Source organism: Channa argus, chromosome 3, assembly GCF_033026475.1.
Source record: "Channa argus isolate prfri chromosome 3, Channa argus male v1.0, whole genome shotgun sequence".
Taxonomy (NCBI): Eukaryota; Metazoa; Chordata; class Actinopteri; order Anabantiformes; family Channidae; genus Channa; species Channa argus.
The window spans coordinates 2,155,758-2,167,490 of NC_090199.1; the positions used below are offsets into that span (position 1 = coordinate 2,155,758).

The 11,733-nt window shown below is 39.1% G+C and overlaps 2 long non-coding RNA genes across 6 annotated transcripts; one reads left to right on the forward strand and one right to left on the reverse strand.

Annotated features, from left to right (window-relative positions):
* Nucleotides 1–994: 994 nt before the first annotated feature.
* On the reverse strand, nt 995–10,867 carry LOC137124520 (uncharacterized). 5 transcript variants are annotated; one of them, XR_010913974.1, is made up of 5 exons: nt 10,495–10,867; nt 9,057–9,565; nt 8,765–8,893; nt 5,759–6,772; nt 995–1,129 (listed from the first exon to the last, which is right to left on the reverse strand). It is a non-coding gene; the product is annotated as an uncharacterized lncRNA (long non-coding RNA). The 5 variants fall into 5 exon arrangements; XR_010913973.1 differs by having other exon boundaries at nt 5,759–5,874; nt 6,693–6,761; nt 8,765–9,565; XR_010913971.1 differs by having other exon boundaries at nt 5,759–5,874; nt 6,693–6,772; nt 8,765–9,565.
* Nucleotides 6,573–8,771, forward strand: LOC137124517 (uncharacterized). Its single transcript, XR_010913965.1, has 3 exons — nt 6,573–6,681; nt 7,115–7,224; nt 7,323–8,771. It is a non-coding gene; the product is annotated as an uncharacterized lncRNA (long non-coding RNA).
* Nucleotides 10,868–11,733: the final 866 nt, after the last annotated feature.

Below are 11,733 nucleotides of genomic sequence, written 5' to 3' on the forward strand. Positions count from 1 at the left end.
GCTCGGTCCTCTACCTTTTCCTCTTCTGCCTTTTTGACCTTGGCGCCTGCTCAGTTCTCTGCCTTTTCCCCCTTTGCCATTCTTTCCATTCGTGTTTCTATTTGTACCACTGCCAATCTGAATTTTCATCACCATAATTAACGTCACTTTTGGAGGAGGATTCATCTTCTCCTTTATTTAAATAATTCTCGTTGCCATAATCAGGACCTGTTTGTGATTGAGATACATGTTCACCTGTATTTAAACCACTTTCATCATTAACATTATCAAGACCTCCTGGTATAGACATACCTTCGTCTGTACCCACATCATTCACGTCTTTATTTACATCATTGCCATTATCATTATCAAGGCCCCTGTGGGAGAAAGAATCATCTTCACCTACAACATCATCCTGTACTTTGCTGTCATCAGCACCACTTTGTGGGACAGAAGAAATGCTGTCACTATTTCTTCTGTCTTTGCTACCCATTCCTCTGCTCAAGCCCCTGCCTTGTTGAGGCTGTATGGATCTGGAAATGGAAGGCGGGATTTGGCTTGGACCAGGTTGTGTATCATCTGAAACACAAGCTTTTGCAACCTGATTACCAGCAGAACAGCTAATACACTGCATCTCTTTTTTTTTTTGTTACAACGGAAGATGTTTTCTAGGCCAATTGAACCTTGTTGAACATTGTACTTCCCGAGTTCCTCTAGGGCCTGGCTACGCTCTTCATCAGTATTGGTTTTACCATTTTTGGGTTTGAATATTTTTGAAAATACAACAGCGTAATTTTTCCATTTTCTAATTTGATTAATTCTTTTATGGATGTTTTCAGGGTGCGTATTACTGGAACATTTTTCAACACATGGGGAGGCATAAACATAGAAAAGTAACAATTCATTATCCTCACGCTTGTTAACCAAGTTGCCCAAGTGATTGAGAACACGTGACTCTGCATGTTCATCTCCCCATCCCTCTCGTTTCAGAACCTTGGCTGCAACCACTCTGTTGCCAGTGTACACCTCATCCTTGTTGATCGTGTCTTTGACATCGTTAGGAGGATCACTTTTAAAGATGTCCTCAGGTTTCTGGTTTTGGGTGTCTGGGATCCGTACAGCCAGTGCAAACATGCCTGTTGTTGCATATCTTCAAAGGGAAAAACAATACAAGACAAGCTCATGGGTAATTTGGTATAAAACACATCTTACTGTAGGTTGTATGGATGTGAAAGGTAGTAGCCAAACCTGGGTTGTTAGTACAGGATAGAGTTGTCTGGTGAATGAGGATAAGGAGCTGCTAAGGACATCACTCCGATGTAAATATAACTTAAATATAATTTTCTGACCACAGTAACGTGAGAAGCTATATGTAGACTTTCTCTTCCAAATAATCACTTCAGGTTGTCTGCTCCTTGTGCGCTAAGCGTATTGCGTCACTTCCTGTTTCTGCACACTCTTGGGTTTCTACCGAGGGACTGTTTACTGATTAATTGTAGCTGTTATTTTTACTTTAATAAGTGATTTCTTCACACAAGAATTAATACTTAGTCGTAACATACGCTTGTATTACAAAAGCGCCTGCTTTTGCAAAACATAACCAGCTAAAGTTTACAAATTCCAGATTTCACTTATATTAGCTTCATTAGCTTAGCAGTTATCCGTTAGCAATGGCTTCTCTGTCTCCCTCTGTTTCTCCTTCTCTCACTTGCTCTGTGTGTCTCATGTTCAGTTTTTCCTCTGCCTCCTTTAGTGATAATGGTTTATGTAATAAGTGTAAGGTTTTTGCAGCTTTGGAGTCGAGGCTCACGGAATTGGAAGCACGACTCCGCACCATGGAAAACAACTCAGCTAGTCAGGCCCCGGTAGCTGGTGCGGGCCGACCTAGCGTAGCCCCTGCTAGCTGTCCCCCGGCAGATCCCGAGCAGCTGGGAAGCCAGTCCGGCTGGGTGACGGTTCTTAAGAGATCTAATGCTAAACAGACGCCCAAGGTTCACCACCAGTTGGTTCATGTTTCTAATCGATTTTCCCCACTCAGCGACAAACCCGCTGAGAAACCAACTCTGGTAATTGGCAGCTCTATAGTCAGAAACGTAAAGTTAGAGACTCCAGCGGCCGTAGTCAAATGTCTTCCTGGGGCCAGAGTGGGCGACGTTGAATCATATTTGAAACTCCTGGCTAAAGATAAACGTAAATACAGTAATATTATTATTCACGTGGGAGTTAATGACGCCCGATTACGCAAATCGGAGGTCACTAAAATGATTGTTGAATCGGTGTGTAACTTTGCAAAAACAATGTCGGACTCCGTACTTTTCTCTGGTCCCCTGCCAAATCTGACCAGTGACGACATGTACACCCGCATGTCGTCATTCAACCGCTGGCTGTCTAGGTGGTGTCCAGCAAACGATGTGGGCTACATAGACAATTGGAAAAGATTTGGGGGAAAACCTAGGCTGATTAGGAGAGATGGCATCCATCCTACTTTAGATGGTGCAGCTTTCTTATCCAGAAATATGGCTGGTTTTATTAAACAACCAAAAGTATGACAATCCAGAGTTGAGCCTAGGATGCAGAGATCCAGTCCTACACGCCTCTCTGCAGTGTCCTTACAACCGTCACCCCCCAACAACTCCCACATACCTATAGAGACTGTGTCTGTTCCCCGACCTAAATTACATAAAGTAAATATGAAAACAAGAGGAGTTAATCATGATAAACTAGTAAAAGTTAAGACTACTCCTCTTACAGAACAAAACCCCAAATCTATTAAATGTGGATTATTAAATATCAGATCTCTCTCTTCTAAATCTCTGTTAGTAAATGATTTAATAACTGATCATCAATTCGATTTATTTTGTCTCACTGAAACTTGGTTGCAGCAGGAAGAATATGTCAGTTTAAATGAGTCATATTAATTATCATGTTCCTAGAAACACAGACTGAGGTGGAGGAGTTGCAGCAATCTTCCATTGTAGCTCATCAATAATTCCTAGACCTAAACATAGTTATAACTCATTTGAGAGTCTTACTCTTAGCCTTTCACACCCAAACTGGAAAACTCAAAAAACACTATTATTTGTTATCATGTACCGTCCTCCAGTCCCTTACTCAGAGTTTTTGATTGAATTTTCTGATTTTCTATCTGATTTAGTGCTTAGTACAGATAAAGTCATTATAGTGGGTGACTTTAACATTAATGTAGATGCTGACAGTAACTGTGTTTAATTCATTATTAGATTCAATTGGTTTTTCCCAAATGTAAATAAACCCACTCACTGTTTTAGTCACACGTTAGACCTTGTCCTTACATATGGAATTGAAGCGGATAATTTAACAATATTTCCTCACAACTCTCTTCTGTCTGACCATTTTTTAATAACATTTGAATTTACAATAATGGACTATATAGCAGTTAGGGAAAAATTCCACTACAGCAGATGCTTAAGTGAAAAAGCTGTCAACAAATTTAAAGAAATTATTTCTTCATCATTTGCTTCACCATATGTTAATACAATGGGAAGTAGTCTCCTTAATGTTACTCCTGCACAAGTAGATTATCTTGTTGACAATTCTGCAGCCTCACTACGTACAATACTCGATAGTGTTGCCCCTCTAAAAAAGAAGGCAGTAAACCAGCAGAGGTGATCTCCATGGTATAGTTCACAAACACGCAACTTAAAACAGGAAACACGAAAGTTAGAAAGGAAGTGACGTTCCAGAAAGTTAGAAGAATCTCATTTAGCCTGGAAAAATAGTTTAAAAATGTACAAAAAAGCTCCGTGATGCCAGAACAGCATATTATTCATCATTAATAGAAGAAAACAAGAGCAACCCCCGGTTTCTGTTCAGCACTGTAGCCAGGCTGACTGAGAGCCATAGTTCTGTTGAGCCTAGTTTTCCCTTAACTTTGAGCAGCAATGACTTCATGACCTTCTTTATGAATAAAATTGTAGCTATTAGAGAAAGAATTCACCAGCTCCTCCCCCCAAAAATTACAGATAGATCTTCATGTACAGCAGTGCTAGAGTCATCGATAAGGCCCCACTCCCTGTTAGACTGCTTTTTACCCATAGATCTCTCTGAGCTAACTTCAATTATTACCTCATCTAAACCAACAACCTGTCTGCTAGACCCTATTCCAACTAAGCTGCTCAAGGAAGCTTTACCCTTAATAGATACGTTTGTATTAGATATCATCAATCTATCTTTAGAAACAGGCTATGTACCACAGGCCTATAAGGTAGCTGTAATTAAACCACTACTTAAAAAACCCCGTCTTGATCCAGGTGTTTTAGCCAATTACAGACCAATATCTAATCTCCCCTTTATTTCTAAAATAATTGAAAAAGTAGTCGCAAAACAATTATGTGATCACCTTCATAGGAATAATTTGTATGAAGACTTTCAGTCAGGATTTAGAGTTCATCATAGTACAGAAACAGCACTGGTAAAAGTCACCAACGATCTTCTCATGGCCTCAGATAATGGACTCATCTCTATACTTGTTCCGTTAGATCTTAGGGCTGGATATGATAACATTGATCACAACATTTTATTACAGAGACTGGAACATGAAATTGGGATTAAAGGAACTGAACTAGGTTGGTTTAAATCTTATCTATCTGATAGATTTCAATTTGTTCATGTTAATGATGAATCCTCCATGCACACAAAGGTTATCTATGGAGTTCCACAAGGCTCTGTGTTAGGACCAATACTTTTTACTTTCTATATGTCTCCTTTAGGCAACATAATTATTCCCAGAATTTCCAAAGGTAGAATGGGAGGTAGAGCCTTTAGCTATCAAGCTCCTCTCCTGTAGAACCAGCTCCCAGTTCAGATTCGGGAAGCAGACACCCTCTCTACTTTTAAGTCTAGGCTTAAAACCTTCCTTTTTAATAAAGCATATAGTTAATTATAGTTATGCTGCTATAGGCTTAGACTGCTGGGGGACCCACCCCCCAATGCACTAAGCTTATTTCCTCTCTTGACCATCTCTCTTCTCTTCTCACCCCGCAATTGTCACTACTGTATGTCATTAACTCTGTGTGTTCTCTCCCGTAGTTGTCTTTGTCCTTCTCTGTCCCCTCTCTCTGTCCCATTCTGCAGGTTTCTCTGGCTTTGAAGCTGTGTGTCTTCCAGTGTGCAGCTACTGGTCCTACCAATTTGCCCGAGGTTTTGTTGTTGCTTTTTGTTGCTCTTTTTCTTTTCACTCTCCACTTTCCACTCACCCCAACTGGTCAAGGCAGATGGCCGCCCACCCTGAGCCTGGTTCTGCTGGAGGTTTCTTCCGCTAAAGGGAGTTTTTCCTCTCCACTGTTGCCTATGGCTTGCTCCAGGGGGAATTGTTGGGTTCTCTTTATACATCTTTATAATCTTGACTTTATTCTGTAAAGTGCCCTGAGATGACTTCGTTGTGAATTGGCTCTATATAAATAAAGTTGAATTGAATATGTCATTAAAACATGGGTGAATTGTGCAGCGTCCTAATTTGACCACTAAGTTGTGTCATTGCACTAGTTATTTTGTGAATATTGCAGCAAATTAAATTTCAAGAAAAGAAGAAGTTGTGTATCTTCTTGCTCTAAGTTAATCTTTTGTTGTTGTTGTTGGGGGGTCTATTTCCTTTTTATATGCTTTATCTGTACTTGTATTCGTTTCAGGCATCTAGCATAATCCTCAGTTCTGTTTTGTTTGTACATACTCGTACGTAGTGATTTGAACACATCACAGACTAACAGGATTATTTTAGTGAATGATTCAGAAGTGGACTCACTTTGTCAAGATGCCATTTACAAAGTTTGCAAGCCTTTTCTGGTCCACAACAGCCAAACAGTTTTCAGTAGACAGGAGGACGACCAGCATCACAGCCGTCCTCCACTGGACAGCCATCTGAATAGAAACCAAGTATATTAGTGTACAGTAGTTTAACCATAAAGGCAGTGGTGGATGAAATACTCAGAAACTGTACCTGAGTAAAACTACAAATACACAAACACTACGACACAACAGTAAAAGAAGAAAAACCCCACTGACTCAAGTATTCAAAGTAAAAATACTTGACATTTTTTCTCCGTGTACTTTGGGCTATAAAACATTAGGGTCTCTGCATAATATTATCTTGGCCTCTTTCAGCTTCCATACTATGTGGCTTCAATTGCTGATAAAAAAATCAGGTGAACTGAGACTAGTTCGTGCCTTCTTTATTAGGGATCTTAGAGTAGCTCTGTGCCATTATTTGAAGACATTTTCCAAAAATGTAAGAAGAAAGATGAGTAACAAAATGTGTGTTTTGCTGTGGTTGCAGATGGTAAATGTGCCCATTCACTCTGAAATGCAGATTGAAGATGGAGAATTGGAATAAAAAATAAAAATAAAATGTGCATAATGTGCAAATGTATTCACTCAAAAAACTCAATGTAAATGTCTAAAAATCTGAGAAAACACTTGAGTTTTAAATAAAAGTGCTGAAAAGCCTCACAATTGTCTTTTGACCTGTGGAATTTTGTTCTACTGTTCTGCAAGATTTGTGTGCATAAAGCGATTTGTCTGCATTGTGGGTTTTCATAGCCCTCATCTAGGTCTCCCAGGTTTATCTCACAGTGTGCCTTACAGTCCGTGCTCAGGGTAATGAAAAGCACTGAAGCTCCGAAGCTGATCATTAAAGCCAGTGCTGAACGGAGGAGCGCAGTCCCTCAGGTGAGACTCACCTTTACCTGTCTTTGAGTTGGCCGTGGTGTTTTGCTCTTGACTTTCTCCTGCTCAGCCAAACAGTGTTTCTAAAGAAATGCTGTAATATGATTACATGGCTGCATAGAGTAACAGTAATGCAATACACAACTATACATATCCATTATATTTTCGTAGTATTTGCATCTGACACAGATACAAATACACCAATGTTAAACTTTCTGCATTTCAAAACTGGTTTACTGACTGTAGCTTCTCTACTCCACATGGGCATCAGGCTTTTTACATATATGCACAGACATGTATTGAGTCCAAGATTAAAATCTGATCACGAGGCTTCATGATGAAAACACTTCTATGTAGTTGTAGTTTGACTGGACTTGTTGTATTTGTTGGATGCAGATTGTTCACCAGTAACAAGTGATTTGTGTCCTGTTTGTAGGAGGCTCCTTCATGGGAAAGCTGATGCAGAAACTCGCTCACCCTGACATCATCATCATGGAGGCTGGAGTCCACTGTTCATATGTGAATTCAAACCTTCAATCTAGACAGGTAAGATTCGCCTGAAAACTGTGGGTGTGGACCACTTTGACCTACCAGTCTGGCCTTATTAAAGCTGTACTCATCCAAAGTTATTATTTCTTGTTTAGCAGAGCCTTCATTACAATGTGACTGCTGGAGCAGATGATGCTGGAGATCTTCAGAGAATGTTGCCTTTGTGTTTCACAGGTCTATTTGCTTGCACTTTGAGTCCCAGACCTTGTTCACCTGGCAACACGTACGAGCATCTGAGCTCAATTTACTACACACTTTGTGAAAAAGGTCCACAATGAAGTTTCAGAAGACCAGAGCAGAGTGCTGGAGAGGCATCTGGGATCAGAGCTTTGGATGTTGTGTCACTTACATCTTTTTGTGTCTGTGTGTTTTGTCTACTAAGCCTCATGTAGATGGTGGCAAAGAAGATGCCCTGACATAGTCAATCAAATGTGCAGAACTTTAAACAAACATAATGAGTTTAAATCTTGATACAATGGTAATATTTCATTTCTGCTTTAGTCACTTGGTTCCCTCCTTAGTTTGTCTGTGTTTCTGTTTATGATCAACTATGAACCCATTTTAAATGAGAGCTACTCACAAATGCATTCAGATGAATAGTTTCACACTGGTTTCTAAGCAGAAATTAACATTGAATTAAACTCAACAGTGATTAATCACAAACTTTCCAGTGAAGTTGAATACAGCACTTGGTTTGCATTTAAGCTTCAATGAAGCATTGAAATAATTGGTTCAGCTTCATATGTCCACTAGGTTTTAGAGGATTTCATCCATTTGTCCCTGTCAGTCCAACTCGTTTGACTTGTACTGATGTTCACACACTTTTTCATTTGTGTAGTGAATTGGGTTTGCAGCAACTAGCAGCCAGTGCATTTGACCACCAGATGCCCCATAAAGTTTTTATTAATTTGAGTTATTAAATGAAAAATATTTTATTTGATGTAGTGTTTGAGATTTGCAGCTAATAATGATATGATGATGATGATGATGTGTGGCAGATGGAGGAGGTGGGACTTTCAGCAGGAAGCTTGTTGGAAATGTGAGCACTAGAATGGGGCGTTGGTACAGTCTTTGACCTCACGTTACATTAAGTCATTTTGCTCAGACTTTTATTTGTTACAGGGAAAAAGACAAAGTGAAGTCAACAGAATCTGGGTTTGTTGCATTATGATTTGTATCGTTGACCTGGAAATCACGAAGCAGAGCCTCATAAAGATGTACCAGGTTTAAAATTAGGGCAAAATACTGGTCATACTGGGCTATTGTTAAACTCAGGACTCAATGTCTTAGAATTTTACTGCATTTACTACTGCGTTTACTGCATTAACATTACACATGTTATCGTCATACTTTTTCCTTTCCAGTGCTCTGATGTGGTCTGAAACTCTGCAGTGGCACATTGTTTAAAGTTCTGCACATTTGATTGACTATGTCAGGGCCTTTTCTTTGCCACCATCTACATGAGGCTTAGTAGACAACACACACACACACACACACACACACAAAGAGGCAGGAAAGCCAGGTGAAAATCTTTTACCTGCTTAGTTGAGAGCGTTGTCTGTATGCTGTCAACTTTGTCTTCTCATTGTGAGGATGATGATGCTGTCTCACTTTTTATACGAGAGAGGCTGAGCACATGGTCAAACCCTCAGAGTGGCTTTGTGCCCTTATTTGAACATAGTGTTGAAGAAAAGGAAGAAGCTAACAGACATGCTGTAGTTGTTTTGAGGAAGTTGCAGTAGCTCTCGTCTGAGTTTGACAATTGTCCTGATCAGAAGAAACCAACCATGCCGTTATATTTAGGCCAATTATTAAATACACATACATACCGTGCAGGGGCTTGTTCTTCAATGAGGATTCCTGCTCTTCTTTCCCTTCTGACTACCTTTCCTCTCCTTGTTACCATATGAGCACACTTATCCAGTCCGAATGACGTGTACATATATACTGTCGTGTACGGTCTTATTCTGTCTTACAGCATAATATCAGTGATTGAGACATTAATGACTTATCATCTGGGACATTTTCAGATACAAATATAATTCTACTAAATGTCTCTGGGTTTTCTTGATTTGGCTTAAATGTTTTTTGGTTCGTGCTCCTCCTCCTGTCTTTGAACAACATCTAGTGCATTTCATGTATTTTCTCTACTTCTCTGAAGCCTTTTTACTACTTTGACTGTACTGGTCACTTCTCTGTCTCTGCTTTACATCCGTTACAGAATGTACAATAGTGAAATGTGTGCGGGTCGCTTTGGAGGACTTGCTGCAAAACCTGGTTCTGGTTCAGGTTGTCTGGGACTGTTACAGCCAGGCTTAACATGCCTTGTGTTCCATACCTGCCAAAGGAATAAGATTAGCACAGCGTCAATGACGTGAAGCTGTTTTGTCACTAATTTACTTCTTGACGAGTTCATTTTGTGACCTTACTGATGAGACAAAAAGCCTGACGTACTGATACACTGAAGACTTCCAGAGACAGACCTGCATTGGGAACATGCCAGTTCTCCAGTCTGCTGGTTCTTTATCGTGCACGTACATGCACTGGGTTTGGTTTTGTCTGGTTCTTCAGATGTTGACAGTTTATTATTGATCCGTTGTATTAATCTGTTACCTCGCAGTCACTCCATCCTCTGCTAAAGGCTGCAGGATGAGGTCAGCAGGATTATTTTGTCAAATTGTTCTTTCCTGTCTCACCTCAAATGTCTCTTAGATATTACTGAAACATTTTTGTCCACATGTAAAGATAAATGCTGAAAGTAGGAGACTCATTTTCACACAGTAAATGTTAATGTTCACTCACTGGCTCAAGATGCCGTTGACAATTGTAGCAAGTCTGTTCTGTTCAGTTTACATTGGAATAAAGAACAAATGTGGATTCTGTTTGATGTATTATAATTATTTACAATTATGCCTGTTCATTCTAACCTGCCCAACGTGAATTAGTTTATAATTTCTCTCCAAATCTGACCCAAACCCCTCAGGGACCAACTGTTCCCTTCGGGCTGAGTTCAGGTATCCGGCATCAGGTTTTATGTTTGTGACGCACTGCAGATTGTGTCTGTTTGAGTCTGACTGCTCCCACAATCATTTATGTAAAACTACAGACTTTCACTTTCACTTTTAGTCTTTTCTGGCCCTGTTATTTTTCTTGAAATAGACTAAATTTGTATTCATGTGTTGGATGAATAAATAAAAACTCCTAATCATAAATATGTGGTAGACATTTGGCTGCTGTACATTAAGAGGAAAAAAAAACTGTACTTACTCTTGTTTTTAGTCCCGATAACTGCAGAGTTGGGAGTAAGTGGGAAAGGAATTCCTGGACTGACGAAATGGGCTCACTCCTTGAAAAAGTGCCAAGAACAGGAAGTGTTTAAACTTTTATTTCTCGCTTTGAGGGGAGCACAGTTAAAGTGAAACAAAGCTTGTAGAGACCTTCCCACGAAAACTTAAAGCTGAGACTGCTGCCAAACAAGATTCTACACGGCTTTGAATTAAGAAGCTGAATACTTAAAAATATTTCAGCTTTTAAAGTTTGAATCCATTTGCACTTCAAAATACTTTTTACTTTGTCAATACAGTGTGTTGTGGGTAGAATTTCGTCCATTTGAAATCAGTCTATTGTCTAATACAGTAGACAAGAACCAAAAAAAGCCACAGTTACATAAACTTGTGCAGTCTGTTTACATCATGAGGACAGGTGATTGACAGATGTTTCATTTTACATGGTGGTAAAATAAAATCTGCAAAAATAGAAGATATAATTGATGCAGAACCACTTCAATGCATTTAATAAGCCAGATTATGAGTAATTACTTTACCTGTTTGAAATAGCCTACCTGTCAATTAAAACGATTATTGATTCATTATTCATTGATTTATTATAAACGATTATAGATTAATAACTGATAAGTGAATGTTATTGACAGATCTGCCCCATTATCACACTGGTGCACAAGAAAAACAACAATACAGACCTTAACTGCATCATTTATTCTTTAAGACAAGTTTATTTTGTTCAAAACCCGAGATCTGCAGAATCTTTAGGGGCAATAAGAATTTATATCTTATCTGTATTTTTTTTTTATTTTATTTTACTTTTTCAGCTGTTGAAAAAATCAGGTAAACTTGTTTCTAGCATCGTCTTCTAAAATAATTTATACGGTGAAGAAAAAAATCATTCATTTCATTTGGCTGGAGAAAGTTGTCTGAAGGAGGTTGTCGGCTGATTTCTTTTCGGTGTGAGATGGACGGTGTTTCTGCACTATGACGCTTATTTAAACATATTTGTCAAAAAATGAAGAAAGAGGAGGACTGGATGTTTTTGAGTAAGAATCTGTCCTTTGCAGATGGTAAATGTGTCCATTCACTCTGAACTGCAGATTGAAGATGGAGATATGGAATTACATTAAGAAGAACAGGTAAGACTTCGCTCTTTTACTATTCTGCTGTGTAGTGAATTAAGGGGAAGAGAAAACACTTAGTGATTTTCATAATATTACAA